The 24567-nt window shown below is 27.8% G+C and overlaps 9 non-coding genes across 9 annotated transcripts; all 9 read left to right on the forward strand.

Moving 5' to 3' along the window:
- Positions 1-1107: 1107 nt before the first annotated feature.
- Positions 1108-2900, forward strand: NCU15788. The gene has a single exon (XR_898099.1). It is a non-coding gene; the product is annotated as an 18S ribosomal RNA (ribosomal RNA).
- Positions 2901-3091: 191 nt separating this feature from the next.
- Positions 3092-3245, forward strand: NCU17384. The gene has a single exon (XR_898100.1). It is a non-coding gene; the product is annotated as a 5.8S ribosomal RNA (ribosomal RNA).
- Positions 3246-3283: 38 nt separating this feature from the next.
- Positions 3284-6558, forward strand: NCU15790. Its single transcript, XR_898101.1, has one exon. It is a non-coding gene; the product is annotated as a 28S ribosomal RNA (ribosomal RNA).
- Positions 6559-9929: 3371 nt separating this feature from the next.
- NCU15791 lies at positions 9930-11710 on the forward strand. Its single transcript, XR_898102.1, has one exon. It is a non-coding gene; the product is annotated as an 18S ribosomal RNA (ribosomal RNA).
- Positions 11711-11915: 205 nt separating this feature from the next.
- Positions 11916-12069, forward strand: NCU17387. The gene has a single exon (XR_898103.1). It is a non-coding gene; the product is annotated as a 5.8S ribosomal RNA (ribosomal RNA).
- A 20-nt stretch (positions 12070-12089) lies between these two features.
- On the forward strand, positions 12090-15401 carry NCU15792. The gene has a single exon (XR_898104.1). It is a non-coding gene; the product is annotated as a 28S ribosomal RNA (ribosomal RNA).
- A 3363-nt stretch (positions 15402-18764) lies between these two features.
- NCU15793 lies at positions 18765-20553 on the forward strand. Its single transcript, XR_898105.1, has one exon. It is a non-coding gene; the product is annotated as an 18S ribosomal RNA (ribosomal RNA).
- Positions 20554-20744: 191 nt separating this feature from the next.
- NCU17390 lies at positions 20745-20898 on the forward strand. Its single transcript, XR_898106.1, has one exon. It is a non-coding gene; the product is annotated as a 5.8S ribosomal RNA (ribosomal RNA).
- A 17-nt stretch (positions 20899-20915) lies between these two features.
- Positions 20916-24225, forward strand: NCU15795. Its single transcript, XR_898107.1, has one exon. It is a non-coding gene; the product is annotated as a 28S ribosomal RNA (ribosomal RNA).
- The last annotated feature ends 342 nt before the right edge of the window (positions 24226-24567 follow it).

Genomic DNA, 24567 nt, shown 5'->3' on the forward strand with positions numbered 1-24567 from the left:
ACAATTAGGTAGGTAAGGAAGGTGTAATCGACCTTTGGAAACCGAAGTTTTAAAAAGGAAAATTGCAAGTAGGTAGCGCTTATTAAGTATAGGGTAGGTAAGAATTATAAGGTAGGTATAATAGGCCTATATAAGAAAAGTAAAATTAAAGTTAAAAAGAAAAAAATAGTAGGCGGATAGTACCTACCGAATATAGGGTAAATAGGAATAACCGGGTAAGTAAGGAAAGTATAACTAATTTAATAAGGAAAGTATAGTCTTTATAAATTTAGAATAAGATTCCTAAAAAAGTACGACTTAGTTAGGTAGTTAAGTAATTATAAATCGATTTTTAAAATTTCCTATACTAGGGAATTTCACAGAAATTAAAAAATTATAACTTAAACTATTAGGTTGTACCGTCCCTAAATTCGAAATTGGAGGATATATAAGAAGGAGCGGCAGAGAGTAATAGGAAAGAACGAATAGTAAAACTATTTAATCGTTCCTATTTCCGGTTCCCTCTTATAAGTATAAGTAAGAATATATAGGGCCTACTTTATTTAGAAGCCTTCTATAGAAGGGCTACTCTAGCCTATAACCTAAATACCTTCTTATAGTAATTTATAAAAGAAATTAAGTTCTAATTTATAGAGTATTATTATTACGTAGCTTCCTACGGTCTACTAGGGAATTAATATTAATAGTACAAATTACCTTAATACTATTTTAATAAAGGCTCTACCTTTATTGGGCGGTATTTAAGAAAATCCTATAAGCGCTAAGGAGTACTCTATAAGCGCCGAAGGGTAGGCTTTATAAATAATTGGCCGCTAGCTAAACTTATTTATAAGCCGCTAGGGGTACTAATTAATTAAGGAAGCCTTCGGGCAGAACCTTCTATATTAAACCTCTTCTTAAAGCGTATAAACGGTATACAAGAAGTATTTTATACTCTTCTATCCTTTTACCGACTATACTCTAGGGAATTTAGGAGGGGAAAGTAAATATATATTTCAAAGCAAGTTCGGCCCTACTATACGAATTTCAAATTATCTACCTTTATAATTTTATAAACTCTTCCGCTTACTTACAAGTAGTTAGCCTTTCTAGGCGTACGATAGTTATTTAGTTAATTCTATTAGTAGTTATATATTTATTTTAAAGATTAAATTATATATATTTAAATTTAAATAATTAAATTGTGAAATTGCGAATGGCTTATTAAATTAGTTATAGTTTATTTGATAGTACTTTACTATATAGATAACCGTAGTAATTCTAGAATTAATATATATTAAAAACCCCGATTTCGGAAGGGGTATATTTATTAAATTAAAAACCAATACCCTTCGGGGCTAATTAATAATTTATAATAACTTTTCGAATCGTATAGCCTTATACTAACGATAGTTTATTTAAATTTTTACTTTATTAACTTTCAACAGTTAAATTTTAGCTAGCTATAGTAATAATAAGTAACGGAGGGTTAGGGCTCAACTCCGGAGAAGGAGCTTGAAAAATAGCTATTATATTTAAGGAAGGTAATAGGCGTACAAATTACCTAATTCTAATATAAGGAGGTAGTAATAATAAATATTAATATAAGGCTCTTTTAGATTTTATAATTAGAATAAATATAATTTAAATCCCTTAACGAGGAATAATTGGAGGGCAAATTTAATACTAGTAGCCGCAGTAATTCTAACTTTAATAGCGTATATTAAAGTTATTAAAGTTAAAAAGCTTATAATTGAACCTTAGGCTCGGCCCGTCGGTCCGCCTCACCGTATATATTAATTAGGTCGGGCCTTTTTTCCTAGAGAACCGTATACCCTTTACTAGGTATGTCGGGGAATTAGGACTTTTACTATAAATAAATTAAATCGTTTAAAGAAGGCCTATATTCGAATATATTAGTATAGAATAATAGAATAGGATATATAGTTCTATTTTATTAGTTTCTAAGACCGCTATAATAATTAATAGGGATAATCGGGGGTATTAGTATTTAATTATCAAAGGTAAAATTCTTAAATTTATTAAAGACTAACTACTATAAAAGTATTTACTAAGGATATTTTTATTAATCAGGAATGAAAATTAGGGGATCGAAGATAATCAAATACCGTTATAGTTTTAATTATAAATTATACTAATTAAGGATCGGATAGTATTATTTTTTAACCCGTTCGGCACCTTATAATAAATTAAAATATTTAGGCTCCTAAAGGAATATAGTTATAAGGCTAAAATTTAAAGAAATTAATGGAAGGGTACTATTAAGGGTAGAGCTTATAGTTTAATTTAATTTAATACGGGGAAACTCACTAGGTTTAAATATAATAAGGATTAATAAATTGAAAATTCTTTTTTAATTTCGTAAATAGTAGTATATAGCTATTCTTAATTAATAAAGTAATTTATTTACTTAATTGCAATAACGAACGAAACTTTAACCTACTAAATAACTTATATTACTTTAGTAATATATTAATTTCTTAAAGGGACTATTAATTTAAACTAATAAAAGTTTAAGGTAATAATAGGTTTGTAATACCCTTAAATATTTTAGGCTATATACGTACTATATTAATATAGCTAACAAATACTCCTTTAATTGGAAGGTCCGGGTAATCTTATTAAATTATATTATATTAGGGATAGAGTATTACAATTATTACTCTTTAATAAGGAATCCCTAATAAATATAAATTATTAACTTATATTAATTATATCCCTGCCCTTTGTATATACCGCCCGTCGCTACTATTAATTAAATAGTTTAATAAGGCTTCCGGATTAGTTTAGGGAGGTTAGTAATAATTATTTAAGGCCGGAAAGTTATTTAAATTCAATTATTTAGAGGAAGTAAAAGTTGTAATAAGGTCTCCGTTAGTAAATTAGCGGAGGAATTATTATAGAATTATAAAACTCTTATAAACTATTATAAATTTTACTTATATAGTTACTTTAGCACTAGTAGTCCGGAAAGGCCTTTAGACCCTCCCGGATCTTCAAGTCTCCCATTCGTAGGAAGCTACCCACTAAAGTACTAAAACTAAATTTTTAATATTTTATATCTCTCTAAATAAATTTTTAAATAAGTCAAAACTTTTAATAATAAATTTCTTAGTTCTAATATTAATAAAAAATATAGCGAAATATAATAAATAATATAAATTGTAGAATTTAGTAAATTATTAAATCTTTAAATATATATTATATTTATTAGTATTCTAGCGAATATATTTATTCGAACGTTATTTTAATTATTAAATTCTATTTATATTAGGGATTTATAGCTATCCGTAGTCCTTTAAAATTAATAGTAGGTTCGCTAATTATACTAAGTATAATAATTTTATATTACTATAATCGTACAGCGGGTTTTTACTATAAAACCCCCTATTTCTAAGGTTGACCTCGGATTAGGTAGGAATACCCGCTAAATTTAAGTATATTAATAAGCGGAGGAAAAGAAATTAATAGGGATTGCCCTAGTAATAGCGAATAAAATAGTAATAATTCAAATTTAAAATTTAGTTTTAGCCCGAATTGTAATTTATAGAGGAAACTTTTAGTAAAACACCTTCTAAATCCCCTAGAACAAAACACTATAGAGGGTGAGAGCCCCGTATAATTGGATGCTAATCTAATATAAAATTCCTTCAACGAATCGAATAATTTAGAAATACTATTCAAAATAGGAGGTAAATTTCTTCTAAAGTTAAATACCAATTAAAGACCAATAGTATACAAATAGAGTAATTAAAAGATGAAAAACATTTTAAAAAGAGGGTTAAATAGTATATAAAATTATTAAAAGGGAAATATTTATAATTAGATTTATATTATTCCGATTATTTAATATTTTTACCAGTATATTTAGGATAGTTTAAACTAATATTAGTTTTAGCGGGGGGATAAAGGTCTAGGGAATATAGCTCCTCTAGGAATATTATAGCCCCGGGTATAATACCTTCGTTAGGACTAAAGTTCGTATATCTATAAGGATACTAATATAATAATTATTAATAATTTGTTTTAAAATATAAACTAAGGAATTAAAGTTTTATATAAATATTTAAATATAAAACCCGTACGTATAATAAAAGTAAATATAAGTAAGAATTTTAGCGTATTATTGATTAATTTTAATATATTTGAATAGATTTGAGTAAAAGCGTTAAACCTTAGACCCAAAAGATAGTGAACTATATTTAGATAGGGTGAAGTTAAAGGAAATTTTAGTAGAGGTTCGTAGCGGTTCTAACGTATAAATCGATTATTAAATTTAAATATAGGGGCGAAAAATTAATTGAACTATTTAGTAGTTAGTTACTACCGAAGTTTCTTTTAGAATAATAGTATTATTCTTTAATTTTATAAAGTAAAGCGAATAATTAGGGATTTGGGGGCGCTTTTTAACCTTCATCCATTCTTAAACTTTAAATATATAAGAAGCCCTTATTATTTAATTAAATATAGGTATTCGAATATACTAATACTAATAAGCTATTTTTGGTAAGTAAAATTAGTAATATGGAATAAACTGAACGTAGGATTAAAGTACCGAAGTAGACGCTTATTAAATACTATAAAAAGTATTAATATATTTTAATAGTAGGATAGTAATTATAGAAGTTGGAATCCGCTAAAGACTATATAATAATTTACTTACTAAATATATTAGCCCTAAAAATAAATAGTATTTAAATATCCTACCTATACCCCGCCCTTAAGGTAGAAACGATACCTTAAAGAGTAGGCGGTTATAGAGGTTAATAATAAAGCTTAGGGCGTAAACCCAGATCGAACAGCCTCTAATATAAATTTTAATAATAGTAATAAATATTTTAATAAGAATTTGAAGGACCGAAGTAGGGAAAGGTTCTATATAAATAACGGTTGGATATAAGTTAGTCGATTTTAAACTATAAGGAAATTCCATTTTAAAGGGGCACTTATACCCTATATAGCAAAAAGGAAGCCGGTTAATATTCTAGTATTTAAATATAGGTTTTACACGGCAACGCAACTAAATACGGAGATAACAGCGGGGGCCTTAAATAGAATTCTCTTTTCTTCTTAATAATTTATTATTTTAAAAATAATTTATTTAGAAATAGGGTTTAATAGCTAGAAGAGCCCGACACTTCTATTAAGTCCGATACACTTTCAATATCCCTTAAAAATCTATAAGAAGGAATAATTCTTATACTAGGTTATATTTATAATTATAGTAGGTCTCTAAAGTAAATAGCCTTTAGTTAATAGAATAATATAAATAAGGGAAATCGGTAAAATAAATCCGTAACTTCGGGAAAAGGATTAACTTTAAAGGTTAGGTACGTTGGGTTTTAAATAAACGCCTTAAAAATAAATCGCTACTAGCTAAATAACTAGCCGGTAATTTTTAGTATTTGGGTATAAAAGCCCTTAATAAACTTCGGTCGTTTAATATACATTTAATAACCAATTTAGAATTAGTACAGATAAGGGAAATTTAATTATTTAATTAAAATATAGTATTACAATGGCTAGAAAGTAATATTGACGTAATATAATTTCTACCTAGTACTCTAAATATTAAAGTAAAGAAATTCAACTAAGCGTAGGTAAATAGCGGGAGTAACTATAACTCTCTTAAAGTAGCTAAATACTTCGTTATTTAATTAATAATATATATAAATAAATTAACGAAATTCCTACTATCCCTATCTACTATCTAATAAAACTATAGCCAAAGGAACGGGCTTAATAGAATTAGCAGGGAAAAAAAACCCTATTAAATTTAATTCTAATTTAATATTATAAAAAAATATAAAAGGTATAAAATAAGTAGGAGCTTCGGCGCTAATAAAATACTACTACTCTTATTATTTTTTTATTTATTTAATTAAACGGGGCTAGATTTTCGTCTAATTTCTAATTTTAAAGTCCTTTGTAGACTAACCCAGATTAAAGATATTATTAAGTAGGGAGTTTGGCTAGGGTAGTATATTTATTAAACTATAATATAAGTATCTTAAGGGGGGTTTATAGAGAATAAAAATCTCTAATAGAATAAAAGGGTAAAAGTCCCCTTAATTTTAATTTTTAATATAAATACAAACTATAAAAGTATAGCCTATCGATCTTTTAGTCCCTCGAAATTTGAGGTTAAAGGTACTAGAAAAGTTACTATAGAGATAATTAATTTATAGCGGCTAAGCGTTTATAGTAATATTGTTTTTTAATCCTTTAATATCGGCTCTTCCTATTATACTAAAGTAGAATTCGGTAAGTATTAGATTATTTACCTACTAATAGGGAATATAAGCTGGGTTTAAACTATTATAAGATAGGTTAGTTTTACCTTATTAATAATTTTATTATAATAATAATTAAATTTAGTACGAAAGGAACTGCTTATTTAAATAATTAGTTTTTATAATTGTCCGACCGGGTAATACTATAACGCTACTATCTATTAAATAATAATTAAACGCTTTTAAATTAAAATTTATATTAAAATGCAATAATACCTCTAATACGTTATAAATATATAAAAATAAACTCCGGCCTTGTATTTTAGTAAACGATTCCTCTATTAGCCTTAAAGTAGCTAACGGTAATTTATATATTGTAATTTTAATATACATTAGATTAAATCTTTTATAAATAATTTAAATATACGAAAGGGTCCTATAAGTAATAAAATAGCCTTATTATTATAATTTACTAAGGGTAAACCCTCCTTCGCTTAAATTTCCTAATAAAAGGGTCCGCCTAATAAATAGGTATTTATTAAGGGATCCCCCCGAGATTTAGTTACTAAAGCTTAAGAAGGTAAAAGCGCTTTATTAGAGGGAAAGTATAGGGTAAGTAGGGATAAGAAGGGGATTTAATTAAGTTTAATATTTCTTGGGTTTAAATAACGTTACCCTAGGGGTGTAAGTAGGCTAAGTATAAGGGGTTTGCTATATTAGTAGTTAGCCTATAGAAGGCTTAGTAGTTATATATAGTATATACCCGGGGAAGCGTTGACTGGCGTAATATACGTGGGTACGGCCGGGCTGGGCCTTTATAAATTTTAGTAGCTACGGTAGGTAGGGTAAGTAAGAGTAATTAATTAAGCGGCGGCGGGGTAGGAGCGACTGGGTAAATAAGTAATTTTTAAATAAATTTATAATTTTAGATAAGTAAATATATTTGTAATTAGGTTGGGTATAGCGTTGGGTAGATAAGTACGTTCGAATTGTATAAAGTAGTATAGAGAAGAGAGGGTAGGTAAGTGCGTCCGGGCGGGTTAGGTATATAGGGTAGGTAGGCGTATTTAGGTATAGAATTTTTATATAAATAGTAACTATATTGGGAAGGTAAGGACGAAGGTTTGTATAGGGTAGGTAAGAAGGACCGAGAGGTTTGGGGGGGCTAAGGGGTTACTTTCTAATTCCTATTAGGAAGGGCTTATTAAAGGAAAGGGTAGGGTAGTAGTAGGAGGGGGTAAGTAAATAAAGAAATTATATAATTAAATAAAAATATTTATAATTTTTTTATTAGAAGATATAGTAGGGTAGGTAGGAAAAGATTATATAGAATTGTATTTTTATATAAGGTAAAGGTATAAAGGGGGAGGCTATTTTTTTAATTTTTGGGTAGGCGAAGCGGTAGGTAGGCTATTTAGGCTAGGAATAGTTTAATCTTTAAGGGGGGAGCGAAAATTTCTTTCTTCTTTTTTTTTTCCTTTTTTATTTATTTATTTTTTTTCTTTCTTTTTTTTCTCCTCCCTCTTTCTTCTTCCTACTTTTATCCTCTTTATTACTCTTCCTCCTCCCTTTCCTTTCCTCTCCGTCTTCCTTCGTTTTAGTCCTTTTTTTTTTTTCTTTTCCTTTTTCTTTTTTCTTTTTAACTTTTAACCTCTTTTTAAAGCTTTCCTCTCTTAATATTTCTTTCTTTATACCTCTAAACCCCCCTCCGTTCTTTTCTTTTATATTATATCTATATAAAGATAAAAAAGTAATATAATTAATATGTAAATAAAATAAAGAAGGTTCTTATTCTTCTTTTCTTTATTTTTTTTTTTTTTTTTTTTTTTTTTTTTTTTTTTTTTTTTTTATATATATTTTTCTTACTTTCCTTCTACCTTTTTACTTTTGTAATGTCTTGCCCCCTTAATAAACTTCTTCCTTTCTTTTTCTTTTTATTCTTCTTTTTGTCCTCTTATTCTATTTCCAAATCTTTATTAGGTAAGGGCGTTTATAAAGTAAATAAATACTTTTAGAGTAGTAGGAGCCGGATTATAATAAAGGTAGAGGTTTTTTTTATAAATATAGGAAAAAAAAGGTATTCGGAGGCGATTAAGTTGATTAATTAGAACCTATACGGTTTTGAATGAATTGTTAGGGAAGGGTAGGTAAATAATTAATAGTAGGAAAGAAGAAAAAGAAGAAAAAAAGAAAAAAAAAAAAGAAATTTTGAAAGTAGTAGAAGAAGAAGGGTAGTAGAATTTAGGGGGTATAAATAATTAGTAGAATAAGTAGGGTATTAAATAGCTTTAGTTATATAGGTAGGGAGGATATATTGAGGTTAGTATATTAATAAAAAAAGTTAAATTAGTAAATATAAAAAGAAAAAGATAAGAGTAATATAAATACTTTTAGTATAATTATAAAATATTATAAATTATATTAGGGAAAATAAAAAGTAATTAGCTTTTTATTTAGTGGAAATGTAGTTTGAGTAGATATTATAGGGTAAGTATATTTATTTTATATAAAAAAAGTACGGTCGAAATTAAAAAGGTAGAAGAAGAAAAGGTAGTAAAGGGTGGTACTTATTGAGTATAAGGTAGGTAAGAACGATTAGGTAAGTAAAGAAGGTGTAATCGACCTTTAGAAACCGAAGTTTTGAAAAGGAAAATTGTAAGTAGGTAATATTTATTAAGTATAGAGTAAGTAAGAATTATAAAGTAAGTACAACGGGCTTATATAAGAAAGGTAAAATTAAAGTTAAAAAAAAAAAAATAGTAGGCGGGTAGTACTTACTAAGTATAGGGTAAGTAGGAATAACCGGGTAGGTAAGGAAGGTACAACCAATTTAATAAGGAAGGTGTAGTCTTTATAAATTTGGAGCGAGATTTTTAAGAAGGTGCGACCTAGTTAGGTGGTTAGATAACTATAAATCGATTTTTAAAATTTCCTATACTAGGGAATTTCGTAGGAGTTAAAAAGTCGCGGCTTAGACTATTGGGCCGCACTATCCCTAAACTCGAAGTTGGAGGGTATATAAGAAGGAGCGGCGGAGAGTAATAGGAAAGAACGAATAGTAAAATTATTTAATCGTCCCTACCTCTAACTTCCTCTTATAAATATAAATAAGGACGTATAGGGCTTACTCTATTTAGAAGCTTTCTATAGGAGGGCTGCTCTAACCTATAGCCTAGGTACCTTCTTATAGTAATTTATAAAGGAAACTAAATTCTAATTTATAGAGTATTATTATTATATAGCTCCCTATAGTCTACTAAGGAATTAACGTTAATAATACGAATTACCTTAGTACTATTTTAGTAAAGGCTCTACTTCTATTAGGTAATATTTAAAAAAATCCTATAAATATTAGGGAGTACCCTATAAACGCCGAGGGGTAGGTTTTATAAATAATTAGCTACTAATTAAATTTATTTATAAGTTATTAGGGGTATTAGTTAATTAGAGAAGCCTTCGGATAGAACCTTCTATATTAGGCCTCCTCTTAGGGCGTATAGGCGGTATACAAGAGGCGCTCTATACTCTCCTATTTTCTTATTAATTATATTCTAGGGAATTTAGGAAGGGAAAGTAGATATATATTTCGAAGTAAGTTCAATCCTACTATATAAACTTCGGACCGCCTACCTTCGTAATTTTATAAATTCTTCCGTTCGTTTACGAACGGTTAGCCTTTCTAAGCGTATAATAATTACTTAATTAATTCTACTAATAGTTATATATTTATCTTAAAGATTAAACTATATATATTTAAATTTAAATAATTAAATTGCAAAATTGCGAATAGCTTATTAAATTAATTATAGTTTATTTAATAGTACTTTACTATATAGATAACTGTAGTAATTCTAGAATTAATATATATTAAAAACCCTAATTTCGGAAGGGGTGTATTTATTAGATTAAAAACTAATACCCTTCGGGGCTAATTAGTAATTTATAATAATTTTTCGAATTGTATAGCCTTACGTTAGTAATAATTTATTTAAATTTCTGCCCTATTAATTTTTAACGGTTAGATCTTAGTTAACTATAGTAATAACGGGTAACGGAGGGTTAGGGTTCGACCCTAGAGAAGGAGCTTAAGAAACGGCTATTATATTTAAGGAAGGTAGTAAGCGTGTAAATTACCTAATCCCAATATAGGGAGGTAGTAATAATAAATATTAATATAGGGCTCTTTTGGGTCTTATAATTAGAATAAATATAATTTAAATCCCTTAATAAAGAATAATTAGAAGGTAAATCTAGTATTAGTAGCTACGGTAATTCTAATTCTAATAGCGTATATTAAAATTATTAAAGTTAAAAAGCTCGTAATTGAACTTTAAGTTCGGCCTATCGGTCTACTTCACTACGTATACTAATTAAGTTGGGCCTTTTTTCCTAAAGAACCGCATACCCTTTACTAGGTATATCGGGGAATTAGGACTTTTATTATAAATAAATCAGATTGCTTAAAGAAGGCCTATATTTAAATATATTAGTATAGAATAATAGAATAGGACGTATAGTTCTATTTTATTAATTTCTAGGACCGTTATAATAATTAATAGGGATAATTAGGGGTATTAGTATTTAATTATTAGAAGTAAAATTCTTAAATTTATTAAAGACTAATTATTGCGAAAGTATTTACTAAGGATATTTTTATTAATTAGGAACGAAAGTTAGGGGATCGAAGATAATTAAATACTATTATAATTTTAATTATAAATTATACTAATTAAGGATTGGACGGTGTTATTTTTTAATCCGTTCGACACTTTACAATAAATTAAAATATTTAGACTCTTAGAGGAATATAATTACAAGGTTGAAATTTAAAGAAATTAACGGAAGGGTACTACTAAGGGTAGAGCCTATAGTTTAATTTAATTTAATACGGGGAAATTTACTAAGTCTAAATATAATAAGGATTAATAAATTGAGAGCTCTTTCTTAATTTTGTAGGTAGTAGTATATAGCCGTTCTTAGTTAATAGAGTAATTTATCTATTTAATTATAATAACGAACGAGACTTTAATTTACTAAATAGCCTATATTACTTTAATAGTACGCTAGCTTCTTAGAGGGACTATTAGTTTAAACCGATAGAAATTTGAAGTAATAATAGGTCTATAATGCCCTTAGATATTCTAGGCCGTACGTGCGCTATACTAATATAACTAGTAAGTACTCCCTTAGCTGGAAGGTCCGGGTAATTTTATTAAATTATATTGTACTGGGAATAAAGTATTATAATTATTACTCTTTAACGAAGAATCCCTAATAAGTATAAATTATTAGTTTATATTAATTACGTCCTTACCCTTTATATATACCGCCTATTGCTACTACTAATTAAATAGTTTAGTAAGGTTTCCGAATTAACTTAGGGAGGTCGGTAACGACTACCTAAGGCCGGAAAACTATTTAAATTCGGTTATTTAAAGGAAATAAAAATTGTAATAAAGTTTCTGTTAGTAAATTAGTAGAAAGATTATTATAGAATTACAAAACTCCTATAAATTATTGTAAATTTTACTTATATAGTTACTTCGGCGTTAGTAGTTTAAAAAAGCCTTCGAGCCCTCCCGGATCCTCGGGTCTCCTACTCGTAAGAAGTTACCCGCCGGAATACTAAAACTAAACTCTTAATATTTTATATCTCTTTAAGTAAACTTTTAAATAAATTAAAACTTTTAATAATAAATCTCTTAGTTCTAACATTAATAAAAAACGTAATAAAATATAATAAGTAATATAAATTATAGAATTTAGTAAATTATTAAATCTTTAAACGCACATTGCGCTTACTAATATTCTAGTAAGTATACTTATTCGAATATTATTTCAACTATTAAGCTCTACTTACGTTAGGGATCCGTAGCTATCCGTAGTCCTTTAAAATTAATAGCGGGTTTATTAATTATATTGAGTATAGTAATTCTATATTATTATAATTATATAGCGGGTTCTTACTATAAAACCCCCTATTTTTAAAATTGACCTCGGATTAGGTAGGAATACCCGCTGAATTTAAGTATATTAATAAGTAGAAGAAAAAAAATTAATAGGGATTACCTTAATAATAGCGAATAAAATAGTAATAGTTCAAATTTGAAATCTAGCTTCGGCCCGAATTATAATTTGTAAAAGAAGCTTTTAGTAAGGCACTTTCTAAATCCCCTAGAACGGAGCGCTATAGAGGGTGAGAGCCCTATATAATTGGATGCCAATCTAATATAAAGCTCCTTTAATAAATCGAATAGTTTAGGAATATTATTTAAAATAGGAGGTAAATTTCTTTTAAAGCTAAATACCGGCTAGAGATTAATAGTATATAAGTAGAGTAATTAAAAAATGAAAAGTACTTTAAAAAGAGGGTTAAATAGTATATGAAATTATTAAAAGGAAAGTGTTTATAATTAGATTTATACTGTTTTAATTATTTAGTATTCTTATTAGTATATTTAGGACGGTTTAAACTAATATTAGTTTTAGTAGGGGGATAAAGGTTTAGGGAATATAACTCCTCTAGGAATATTATAGCCCTAGGCGTAATACCTTTACTAGAACTGAAGTTCGTATATTTATAAGAATACTAGTATAATAATTATTAATAACCCGTTTTAAAATACAGACTAAGGAATTAAAGTTTTACGCAAGTATTTAGGTATAAAACCCGTACGTATAATAAAAGTAAATGTAGGTGAGAGCTTCGGTATATTATTAATTAATTCTAATATATTTAGATAAATTTAAATAAGAATATTAAACCTTAAACCCGAAAAATAATAAACTATACTTAGATAGGGTAAAGCTAGAAGAAACTCTAATAGAGGCTCGCAACGGTTCTAACGTACAAATCGATTGTTAAATCTAAGTATGGGGGCGAAAGACTAATTGAACTATCTAATAGCTAATTACCGCCGAAGTTTCCCTTAAGATAATAATATTATTCTTCAATTTTATAAGGTAAAGCGAATAATTAGGGACTCGGGGGCGCTTTTTAGCCTTCATCCATTCTTAAACTTTAAATATATAAGAAGCCCTTATTATTTAATTAAATATAGGTATTCGAATATATTAATACTAATAGGCTATTTTTAATAAGTAGAACTAGTAATACGGAATAAACCGAACGTAGGGTTAAAGTACTAGAGTAAATACTTATTAAATACTATAAAAAGCGTTAGTATATTTTAATAATAGGACGGTGGCTATAGAAATCGGAATTTGCTAAGGACTATATAATAATTTACTTACCGAATATACTAGCTTTGAAAATAAATAGTACTTAAACGTCCTACTTATACCCCGCCCTTAAAGTAGAAACGATATTCTAAAGAGTAGGCGGCTATAGAGGTTAGTAACGAAGCCTAGGGCGTAAGCCCGGGTCGAACGGCCTTTAATATAAATTTTAATAGTAGTAATAAATATTTTAATAAGAATTTAAAGGACTAAAGTAGGGAAAGGTTCTATATAAATAGCGGTTGGATATAGGTTAATTAATCTTAAACTATAGGGAAGTTCCGTTTTAAAGGGGTATTTATACTCTATATAGCGAAAGGGAAGCCGGTTAATATTCCGGTACCTAAATATAGGTTTTACGCGGTAATGTAATTAAATATAGAAACGATAGCGGAGGCCCCAGGTAAAATTCTCTTTTCTTTTTAATAGTCTATTACCCTAAAAATAATTTATTTAGAGATAGGGTTTAATAGCCGGAAGAGCCCAATATTTCTATTGGGTCCAGTACGTTTTTAATATCCCTTAAAAATCCGTAGGAGGGAATAATTCTTATATTAAGTTATATTTATAATTATAGTAGGTCTTTAAAGTGAATAGCTTCTAATTAATAGAATAATATAGATAAGGGAAGTTAGTAAAATAGATTTATAATTTTAGGAAAAGGATTAATTCTAAGGGTTAAGTACGTCGGGCTTTAGGTAAACGCCCTAAGAGTAGATTGCTATTAGTTAGGTAACCGGCCGGTAGCTTTCAATATCCGGGTATAGAAGCTTTTAATAGACTTCGGTCGTCCGGTGTACGTTTAATAATTAATTTAAAATTAGTATAGATAGGGGGAATTTAATTATCTAATTAAAATATAGTATTACGATAGTTAGAAAGTAGTATTAACGTAATATAATTTCTATTTAGTATTTTAAATATTAAAATAAAAAAATTCAACTAAGCGCGGGTAAATAGCAGGAATAACTATAATTCTCTTAAAGTAGCCAAATACTTTATTATTTAATTAGTAACGCATATAAATAGATTAATGAGATTCCTATTATCCCTATTTATTATCTAGCGAAACTATAATTAAAGGAACGGGCTTAGTAGAATTAATGGAGAAAGAAGACCCTATTAAACTTAATTTTAGTTTAATATTATAAAAAAATATAGGAAGTATAGAATAGGTAGGAGCTTCGGCGCCGGTAAAATACTACTACTCCTATTGTTTTTTTACTTATTTAATTAAGCGGGGCTAGATTTTTATTCAACTTCTAATTTTAAGGTCCTTCGTAGGCTAACCCGGATTAAAAATATTATTAAGTAGGGAATTTAGCTAGGGCAGTACATCTATTAAACTATAATGCAAATATCCTAAGGGGGGCTTATAGAGAATAAAAATCTCTAGTAGAACAAAAGGGTAAAAATCCCCTTAATTTTAATTTTTAATATAAATATAAATTATAAAAGTATAGCCTATTAATCCTTTAGTCCCTCGAAATTTAAAGTTAGAAGTACTAGAAAAATTACTATAAGGATAATTAACTTATAATAGCCAAACGTTTATAGCAATATCGCTTTTTAATCCTTCAATATCAGCTCTTCCTATTATACCGAAGTAGAATTCGGTAAATATTAGATTATTTACCTATTAATAGGGAATGTAAGCTAAATTTAGACTATTATAAAATAAATTAGTTTTACCCTACTAATAACTTTATCGCAATAGTAATTAAATTTAGTATAAAAGGAACTACTTATTTAAATAATTAGTTTTTATAATTATCTAACCGGATAGTACTATAACGCTACTATCTACTAGATAATAACTGAACGCCTCTAAATTAGAATTTATATTAGAATACGATAATACTTTTAGTATATTATAGATATATAAAAATAAGCTCCGGCTTTGTATCTTAGTAAGCAATTCCTCTATTAGCCTTAAAGTAGCTAGCGGTAATTCGTATATTATAATTTTAATATATATTAGATTAAATCCTTTATAAATAATTTAAATATACGAAAGGGTTTTATAAATAATAGAATAGCCTTATTATTATAATTTATTAAGAGTAAGCCCTCCTTCGCTTAAATTTCCCAATAGAAGGATCCGCTTAATAAATAGGCATTTATTAGGGGGTCCCTCCGAAATTTGGTTATTAGAGTCCGAAAGGGCGAAAGCGCCTTACTAGAAGGAAAGTATAGGGTAAGTAGGGATAAGAAGGGGATTTAGTTAAATTTAGTATTTCTTAGGTTTAAACAACGTTACTCTAAGGGCGCGGGCGGGCTAGATATAAGGGGTCTACTATATTAGTAGCTAGCCTATAGAAAGCTCGGTAATTATATATAATATATACCCGGGGAAGCGTCGACTAGTATAATATATATAAGTACGGCCGGGCCGGGCCTTTATAAATCTTAGTAGCTATAGTAAGTAGGGTAGGTAAAAATAACCGATTGAGCGGCGGCGGGGTAGGAGCGATTAAGTAGGCGAGCAATTTTTAGGCAAATTTATAATTCTAAATAAGTAAATATATTCGCAACCGGATTAAATACGGCGCTAAGTAAGTAAGTACGTTTAAATTATATAAGGTAGTATAAAGAAAAGAAAGTAGGTAAGTACGTCCGGGCGGGTTAGGTATATAGGGTAGATAGGTGCGTTTAGGTATAGAATTTTTATATAAATAGTAGTTATATTAGGAAGGTAAGGGCGAAGGCCTATATAGGGTAGGTAAAAAGGATTAAGAGGTTTGGGGGGGCTAAGGGGTTGCTTTCTAACTCTTATTAGGAGGGGCTTATTAAAGGAAAGGGTAGGGTAATAGTAGGAGGGGGTAAGTAAATAAAGAAGTTATATAATTAAATAAAGGTATTTATAGCCTTTTTATTAAAAAATATAGTAGAGTAAGTAGGAAAAGGTTGTATAGGATTGTATTTTTATATAAAGTAAAAGTATAAAGGGGGAGGCTATCTTTTTAATTTCTAGGTAGGTAAGGCGGTAGGTAAGCTACTTAGGCTGGGAATAGTTTAATTTTTAGGGGGGGAGCGAAAATTTCTTTCTTCTTTTTCTTTTCCTTTTTTATTTATTTATTTTTTTTCTTTCTTCTTTTTCTCCTCCCTCTTTCTTCTTCCTACTTTTATCCTCTTTATTACTCTTCCTCCTCCCTTTCCTTTCCTCTCCATCTTCCTTCGTTTTAATCCTTTTTTTCTTTTTTCTTCCTTTTTCTTTTTTCTTTTTAGCTTTTAACCTCTTTTTAGGGCTTTCCTCTCTTAATATTTCTTTCCTTATACCTCCAAACCCCCCTCTATTCCCTTCTTTTATATTATATTTATATAAGAATAAAAAAGTAATATGATTAATATATAAATAAAATAAAGAAGGTTCTTATTCTTCTTTTCTTTGTTTTTTTTTTTTTTTTTTTTTTTTTTTTTTTTTTTTTTTTTTTTTTTTATATATATTTTTCTTACTTTCCTTCTACCTTTTTACTTTTATAATATCTTGCCCCCTTAATAAATTTCTTCCTTTCTTTTTCTTTTTATTCTTCTTTTCGTCTTCTTATTCTATTTCTAAATCTTTATTAGGTAAGGGCGTTTATAAAGTAAATAAATACTTTTAGAATAGTAGGAGCCGGATTATAATAAAGGTAAAGGTTTTTTTTATAAATATAGGAAGAAGAAGGTATTCGGAGGCGATTAAATCGATTAATTAGAATTTATACGGTTTTGAATAAATTATTAAGGAAGGGCAGGTAAATAATTAATAGTAGGAAAGAAGAAAAAGAAGAAAAAAAGAAAAAAAAAAAAGAAATTTTGAAAGTAGTAGAAGAAGAAGGGTAGTAGAATTTAGGGGGTATAAATAATTAATAGAATAGGTAAGGTATTAGGTAATTTTAATTATATAGGTAGGGAGGATATATTGAGGTTAGTATATTAATAAAGAAGGTTAAATTAGTAAATGTAAAAAGAAAAAGATAAAAATAATATAAATATTTTTAGTATAATTATAAGATATTGTAAATTATATTAAGGAAGATAAAAAGTAATTAGTTTTTTACTTAGTAGAAACGTAGTTTGAATAGATACTATAGGGTAGGTATATCTACTTTATATAAGAAAGGTGTAACCGAAGTTAAAAAAGTAGAAGAGGGAAAGGTAGTAAAGGGTAGTACTTATTGAGTGTAGGGTAAGTAAAAACAACTGGGTAAATAAGGAAGGCGTAATCGACCTTTAGAAGCCGAAGTTTTAAAAAGGAAAATTGTAAATAGGTAGCGTTTATTAAGTATAGAGTAGGTAAGAACTATAGGGTAGGTACGATAGGCCTATATAAAAAAAGTAAAATTAAAGTTAAAAAGAAAAAAGTAGTAGGTAGGTAATATTTATTAAATATAGGGTAGGTAGGAATAACCGGGTAGGTAAAGAAGGTGTAATTAATTTAATAAGGAAGGTGTGGTCTTTGTAAATTTAAAGTAAGATTTTTAAGAAAGTATAATTTAATTAGGTAGTTAGGTAACTATAAATTAATTTTTAAAATTTCTTATATTGGGGAATTTCGTAGGAATTGAAAAGTCGTAGCTTAGACCGTCGGGCCGTACTGTCCCTAAATTTAAAATCGGAAGGTATATAAGAAGGAGTGGCGGAGAGTAATAAGAAAGAGCGAGCGGTAAGACTATTTAGTCGTCCCTACCTCCGGCTCCTTCTTATAAGTATAAATAAGGATATATAAGGCCTACTCTATTTAAAAGCCTTTTATAGGAGGGCTACTCTAATTTATAGTCTAAGTACCTTCTTATAGTAATTTATAAAGGAAATTAAATTCTAATTTATAAAGTATTATTATTATATAGTTCCTTACAGTTTATTGGGGAATTAATATTAATAGCGTAAATTATTTTAATACTATTTTAGTAAGGGTTCTACTTCTACCGGGTAGTATTTAAGAAGATCCTATAGGTGCTAAAGAGTATCCTATAAACGCCGAAGGGTAGGTTCTATAAATAATTAACCGCTAGTTAAATTTATTTATAAATTATTAAGGGTATTAGTTAATTAAGGAAGCTTTTAAGTAGAACCTTCTATATTAGGCCTCCTTTTAAAACATATAGGCGGTATACGAAAGGCGCTCTACGCTCTCCTATCCTTTTACCGATTATATTTTAAAGAATTTAGGAGGGGAAAATAAATATATATTTCGAAGTAAATTCGGCTTTACTATACGAATTTCGGACCGCCTACCTTTATAATTTTATAAATTCTTCCGCTTACTTACGAACGGTTAGCTTTTTTAAACGTACGATAATTATTTAATTAATTCTATTAATAATTATATATTTATTTTAAAGATTAAGTTATATATATTTAAATTTAAGTAATTAAACTACGAAATTGCGAATAGCTTATTAAATTAGTTATAGTTTATTTGATAGTACTTTACTATATAGATAATTATGGTAATTCTAGAGTTAATATATATTAAAAACTTTAATTTCGGAAGGGGTATATTTATTAAATTAAAAACTAATACCCTTCGGGGCTAATTAGTAATTTATAATAATTTTTCGAATTGTATAGCTTTATATTGGCGATAGTTTATTCAAATTTCTACTTTATTAATTTTCGACGGCTGGGTTTTGGCTAACTATAGTAATAATAAGTAATAGAGGGTTAGGGTTCGACCCTGGAGAAGGAGCCTAAAAAACGGTTACTATATTTAAGGAAGGTAGTAGGCATATAAATTACCTAATTCCGATATAGGGAGGTAGTAATAATAAATATTAATATAGGGCTTTTTTAGGTCTTATAATTGGAATAAGTATAATTTAAATCCTTTAACGAGGAATAATTAGAAGGTAAATCTAATATTAATAACCGCGGTAATTCTAATTCTAATAGCATATATTAAAATTATTAAGGTTAAAAAGTTCGTAATTAAACCTTAGGCTCGGCCCGTCGGTCCGCCTTACCGCGTATATTAATTAGGTCGGGCCTTTTTTCCTAGAGAATTATATACCCTTTACTAAGTATATTAGGGAATTAGGACTTTTACTATAAATAAATTAGATTGCTTAAAGAAGGCCTATATTCGAATATACTAGTATAAAATAATAGAATAGGATGTATAGTTCTATTTTATTAGTTTCTAGGACCGTTATAATAATTAATAGGGATAGTCGGGGGTATTAGTATTCAATTGTTAGAGGTAAAATTCTTAGATTTATTGAAGACTAACTATTATAAAAGTATTTACTAAGGATATTTTTATTAATTAGGAACGAAAGTTAGGGGATTGAAGATAATCAGATACTATTGTAGTTTTAACTATAAACTATACTAATTAGGGATCGGACGGTATTATTTTTTGACCTATTTAGTACCTTATAATAAATTAAAATATTTGGACTCTTAAGGGAGTATAGTTGCAAAGCTGAAATTTAAAGAAATTAATGGAAGGGTACTACTAAGGGTGGAGCCTGCAGTTTAATTTGATTCAATACGGAGAAATTTACTAGGTTTAAATACGATAAAGATTAATAGATTAAAAACTCTTTCTTAATTTTGTAAATAATAGTATATAGTTATTCTTAATTGGTAGAATAATTTATTTATTTAATTGCAATAACGAACGAAACTTTAATTTACTAAATAGCCTATATTACTTTAGTAGTACGCTAGCTTCTTAAAGGGACTATCGGTTTAAACTAATAGAAATTTAAAGTAATAATAGGTTTATAATACCCTTAAATATTCTAGGCTATACGTACGCTATACTAATATAATTAGCGAGTATTCCCTTAGCCGGAAGGTCCGGGTAATTTTATTAAATTGTATTGTATTAGGGATAGAGTATTATAATTATTATTCTTCAATAAGGAATTCCTAATAAGTATAAATTATTAATTTATATTAATTATATCCCTACCCTTTATATATACCGCCTATCGCTACTACCGATTAAATAGCTTAGTAAAGCTTCCGAACTGGCCTAAGAAGGTTAGTAACGACTACCCAAGGCCGGAAAACTATTTAAATTCAATTATTTAAAGGAAGTAAAAGTTGTAATAAAGTCTCCGTTAATAAACTAGCGGAAAGATTATTATAGAATTACAAAACTCCTACAAACTATTGCGAATCTTACTTATATAGTTACTTCGGCGCTAGTAGTCTAGAAAAGCCTTCGGGCCCTCCCGGATCCTCGGGTTTCCCGCTTGTAGAAAACTACCTATTAGAGTATTAAAACTAAATTTTTAATATTTTATATCTCTTTAAGTAAATTTTTAAATAAATTAAAACTTTTAATAATAGATCTCTTAGTTTTAGTATCGATAAAGAACGTAACGAAATACAATAAGTAATATAAATTATAAAATTTAATAAATTATTGAATTTTTAAATATATATTACGCTCGTTAGTATTCTAGCGAATATATTTATTCGAATATTATTTTAATTATTAAACTCTATTTACGTTAGGGATCTACGGCTATCCGTAGTCCTTTAAAATTAATAGTAGGTTTATTAGTTATACTGAATATAGTAATTTTATATTACTATAGTTGTACGGCGGGTTTTTGCTATAAAACCCCCTATTTCTAAGGTTGACCTTGGATTAGGTAGGAATACCCGTTGAATTTAAGTATATTAATAAGTAGAGGAAAAGAAATTAATAGGGATTACCCTAATAATGGTGAGTAAAGCGGTAATAGTTTAAATTTAAAATCTAGCTTTAGCCTGAATTGTAATTTATAAAGGAAGCTTTTAGTAAAGTACCTTCTAAATCCTTTAGAACGGGGCGTTATAGAGGGTGAGAGCCTTGTATAGTCGGATGTTAATTTAATATAAAGTTCCTTTAATAAGTCGAATAGTTTAGGAATATTATTTAAAATAGGAGGTAAATTTCTTTTAAAGTTAAATACCGGTTAAAAATTAATAATATATAAGTAGAATAATTGAAAGATGAAAAGTACTTTAAAAAGAGGGTTAAATAGTACGTAAAATTATTAAAAGGGAAGTGTTTGTAATTAAATTTACGCTGTTTTAATTATTTAGTATTTTTACTAGTATATTTAGGACGGTTTAAATTAGTATTGGTTTTAGTGGGGGGATAAAAGTCCGGGGAATATAGCTCCTCCGGGAATATTATAGCCTTGGGTGTAATACCTTCGCCGGGACTAAAGTTTGTGTATTTGTAAGGATATTAGTATAATAATTATTAATAATTTGTTTTAAAATACGGATTAAAAAATTAAAGTTTTGTATAAGTATTTAGGTGTAAAACCTATATATGTAATAAAAGTAAATGTAGGTAAGAGCTTCGGTGTATTATTAATTAATTTTAATATATTTGGATAGATTTAAGTAAGAATATTAAATTTTAGATTTAAAAGATAGTGAACTATATTTAGATAGGGTGAAGCTAAAAGAAATTCTAATAGAGGCTTATAGCGGTTTTAATATATAAATCGATTGTTAAATTTAAGTATAGGGGCGAAAGATTAATTGAACTATTTAGTAGCTAATTATTATTGAAGTTTCCCTTAGGATAGTAGTATTGTTCTTTAGTTTTATAAGGTAAAGCGAATAATTAGGGATTTGGGGGTGCTTTTTAGCCTTTATCTATTTTTAAATTTTAAATATATAAGAAGCCTTTATTATTTAATTGAATGTAGGTATTCGAATATACTAATATTAGTAGGCTATTTTTAGTAAATAAAATTAGTAATGCGGAATAAACCGAACGCGAAGTTAAAGTATTGGAGTAGACGCTTATTAAATACTATAAAAGGCGTTAGTATATTTTAATAGTAGGATAGTGGCTATAGAAGTCGGAATCTATTAAGGATTATATAATAATTTACTTACCGAATATATTAGCTTTGAAAATGGATAGCGTTTAAATATCCTATTTATACTCCGCCTTTAGGGTAAAAATAATATTTTGAGGAGTAGGCGGCCGTAGAAGTTAGTAATAAAGTTTAGGGCGTAAGCCCGGATTAAATAGCCTTTAATATAGATTTTAGTAGTAGTAGTAAATATTTTAATAAGAATTTGAAGGACCGAAGTAGGGAAAGGTTCTATATGAATAGTAGTTAGATATAGGTTAATTAATTTTAAATTATAGGGAAATTCCGTTTTAAAGGGGTATTTATACCTTATATAGTAAAAGGGAAATTAGTTAATATTTTGGTATTTAAATATAGGTTTTGTATAGTAACGTAACTAAATGTAGAGATAATAGTAGGGGTTCTAGATAGAATTCTCTTTTCTTTTTAATAGTCTATTACTTTAAAAATAATTTATTTAGAGATAGGGTTTAATAGTTGGAAGAGCCCGATACTTCTATTAGGTCCGGTACACTTTCGACGTTCTTTAAAAATCTGTAGGAGGGAATAATTCTTATATTAAATTATATTTATAATTATAGTAGGTCTCTAAGGTGAATAACTTTTAGTTAATAGAATAATATAGATAAGGGAAATTAGTAAAATAGATTTGTAATTTCGGGAAAAGGATTAACTTTAAAGGTTAGATATATTAGGTTTTAGGTAGATGCCCTAGGAGTAGATTATTATTAGCCGGGTAATTAATTAGCGGCTTTTAATATCCGGGTATAGAAGCCCTTAGTAAATTTCGGTCGTCCGGCGTACGTTTAATAATTAATTTAAAATTAATATAAATAAGGGGAATTTAATTATTTAATTAAAATATAGTATTGTAATAGCTAGAAAGTAGTATTAATATAATATAATTTCTACTTAATACTTTAAATATTAAAGTAAAGAAATTTAATTAAGTATAGGTAAATAGCGGGAGTAACTATAATTCTCTTAAGGTAATTAAATACTTTATTATTTAATTAGTAATATATATAAATAAATTAATGAAATTCCTACTATCCCTATCTACTATTTAGCGAAACTATAGTTAAAGGAATAGACTTAGTAGAATTAGTAGGGAAAGAAGACCCTATTAAATTTAATTCTAGTTTAATATTATAAAAAGATATAGGAGGTATAAAATAAGTAGGAGCTTTAGCGTCGGTAAAATATTATTACTCCTATTATTTTTTTATTTATTTAATTAAGCGGGGCTGGATTTTCGTCTAATTTCTAGTTTTAAGGTCCTTTGTAGGCCGACCCGGGTTAAAGATATTATTAGGTAGGGAGTTTAGTTAGGGCGGTATATTTATTAAATTATAATGTAGGTATCCTAAGGGGGGTTTATAGAGAATAGAAATCTTTAGTAGAATAAAAGGGTAAAAGTTCCTTTAATTTTGATTTTTAATATAAATACAAACTATAAAAGTGTAGCCTATTGATCCTTTAGTCCCTTGAAATTTAAGGCTAGAAGTGCTAGAAAAGTTACTATAGGGATAATTAATTTGTAGCGGTTAAATATTTATAGTAATATTGCTTTTTAATCCTTCGATATTGGCTCTTCCTATTATACTAAAGTAGAATTTAATAAGTATTAGATTATTTACTTATTAATAGGGAATGTAAATTAAATTTAGATTATTGTAAGATAAGTTAGTTTTACCCTACTAATAACCTTATTATAATAATAATTAAACTTAGTATAAGAAGAACCGCTTATTTAAATAATTAGTTTTTATAGTTATCCGACTAAGTAGTACTATAATGCTACTATCTATTAAATAATAGTTAAACGCCTTTAAATTAAAATCTATATTAGAATGTAATAATACTTCTAATATATTATAGACGTATAAAAATAGGCTCCAGCCTCGTATTTTAGTAGGCGATTCCTCTATTGGCCTTAAAGTAGCTAGTGGTAATTCGCGTATTATAATTTTAATACGTACTAGATTAAATTTTTTATAAACGATTTAAATATATAAAAGGGTCTTATAAATAGTAGAGTAGCCTTATTATTACAATTTACTAAAGGTAAACCCTCCTTCGCTTAAATTTCTTAGTAGAAGGGTCCGCCTAATAAGTAGGTATTTATTAGGGGGTCCTCTTAAAATTTGGTTGCAAGAGCCCAAGAGGGCGAAAGCGCTTTATTAGAAGGAAAGTGTAAGGTAAATAGGGATAGGAAGGGGATTTAGTTAAATTTAATATTTCCCGGATTTAAATAATATTCCCCTAAA

This window comes from Neurospora crassa (assembly GCF_000182925.2).
Source record: "Neurospora crassa OR74A unplaced genomic scaffold supercont12.9, whole genome shotgun sequence".
NCBI lineage: Eukaryota > Fungi > Ascomycota > Sordariomycetes > Sordariales > Sordariaceae > Neurospora > Neurospora crassa.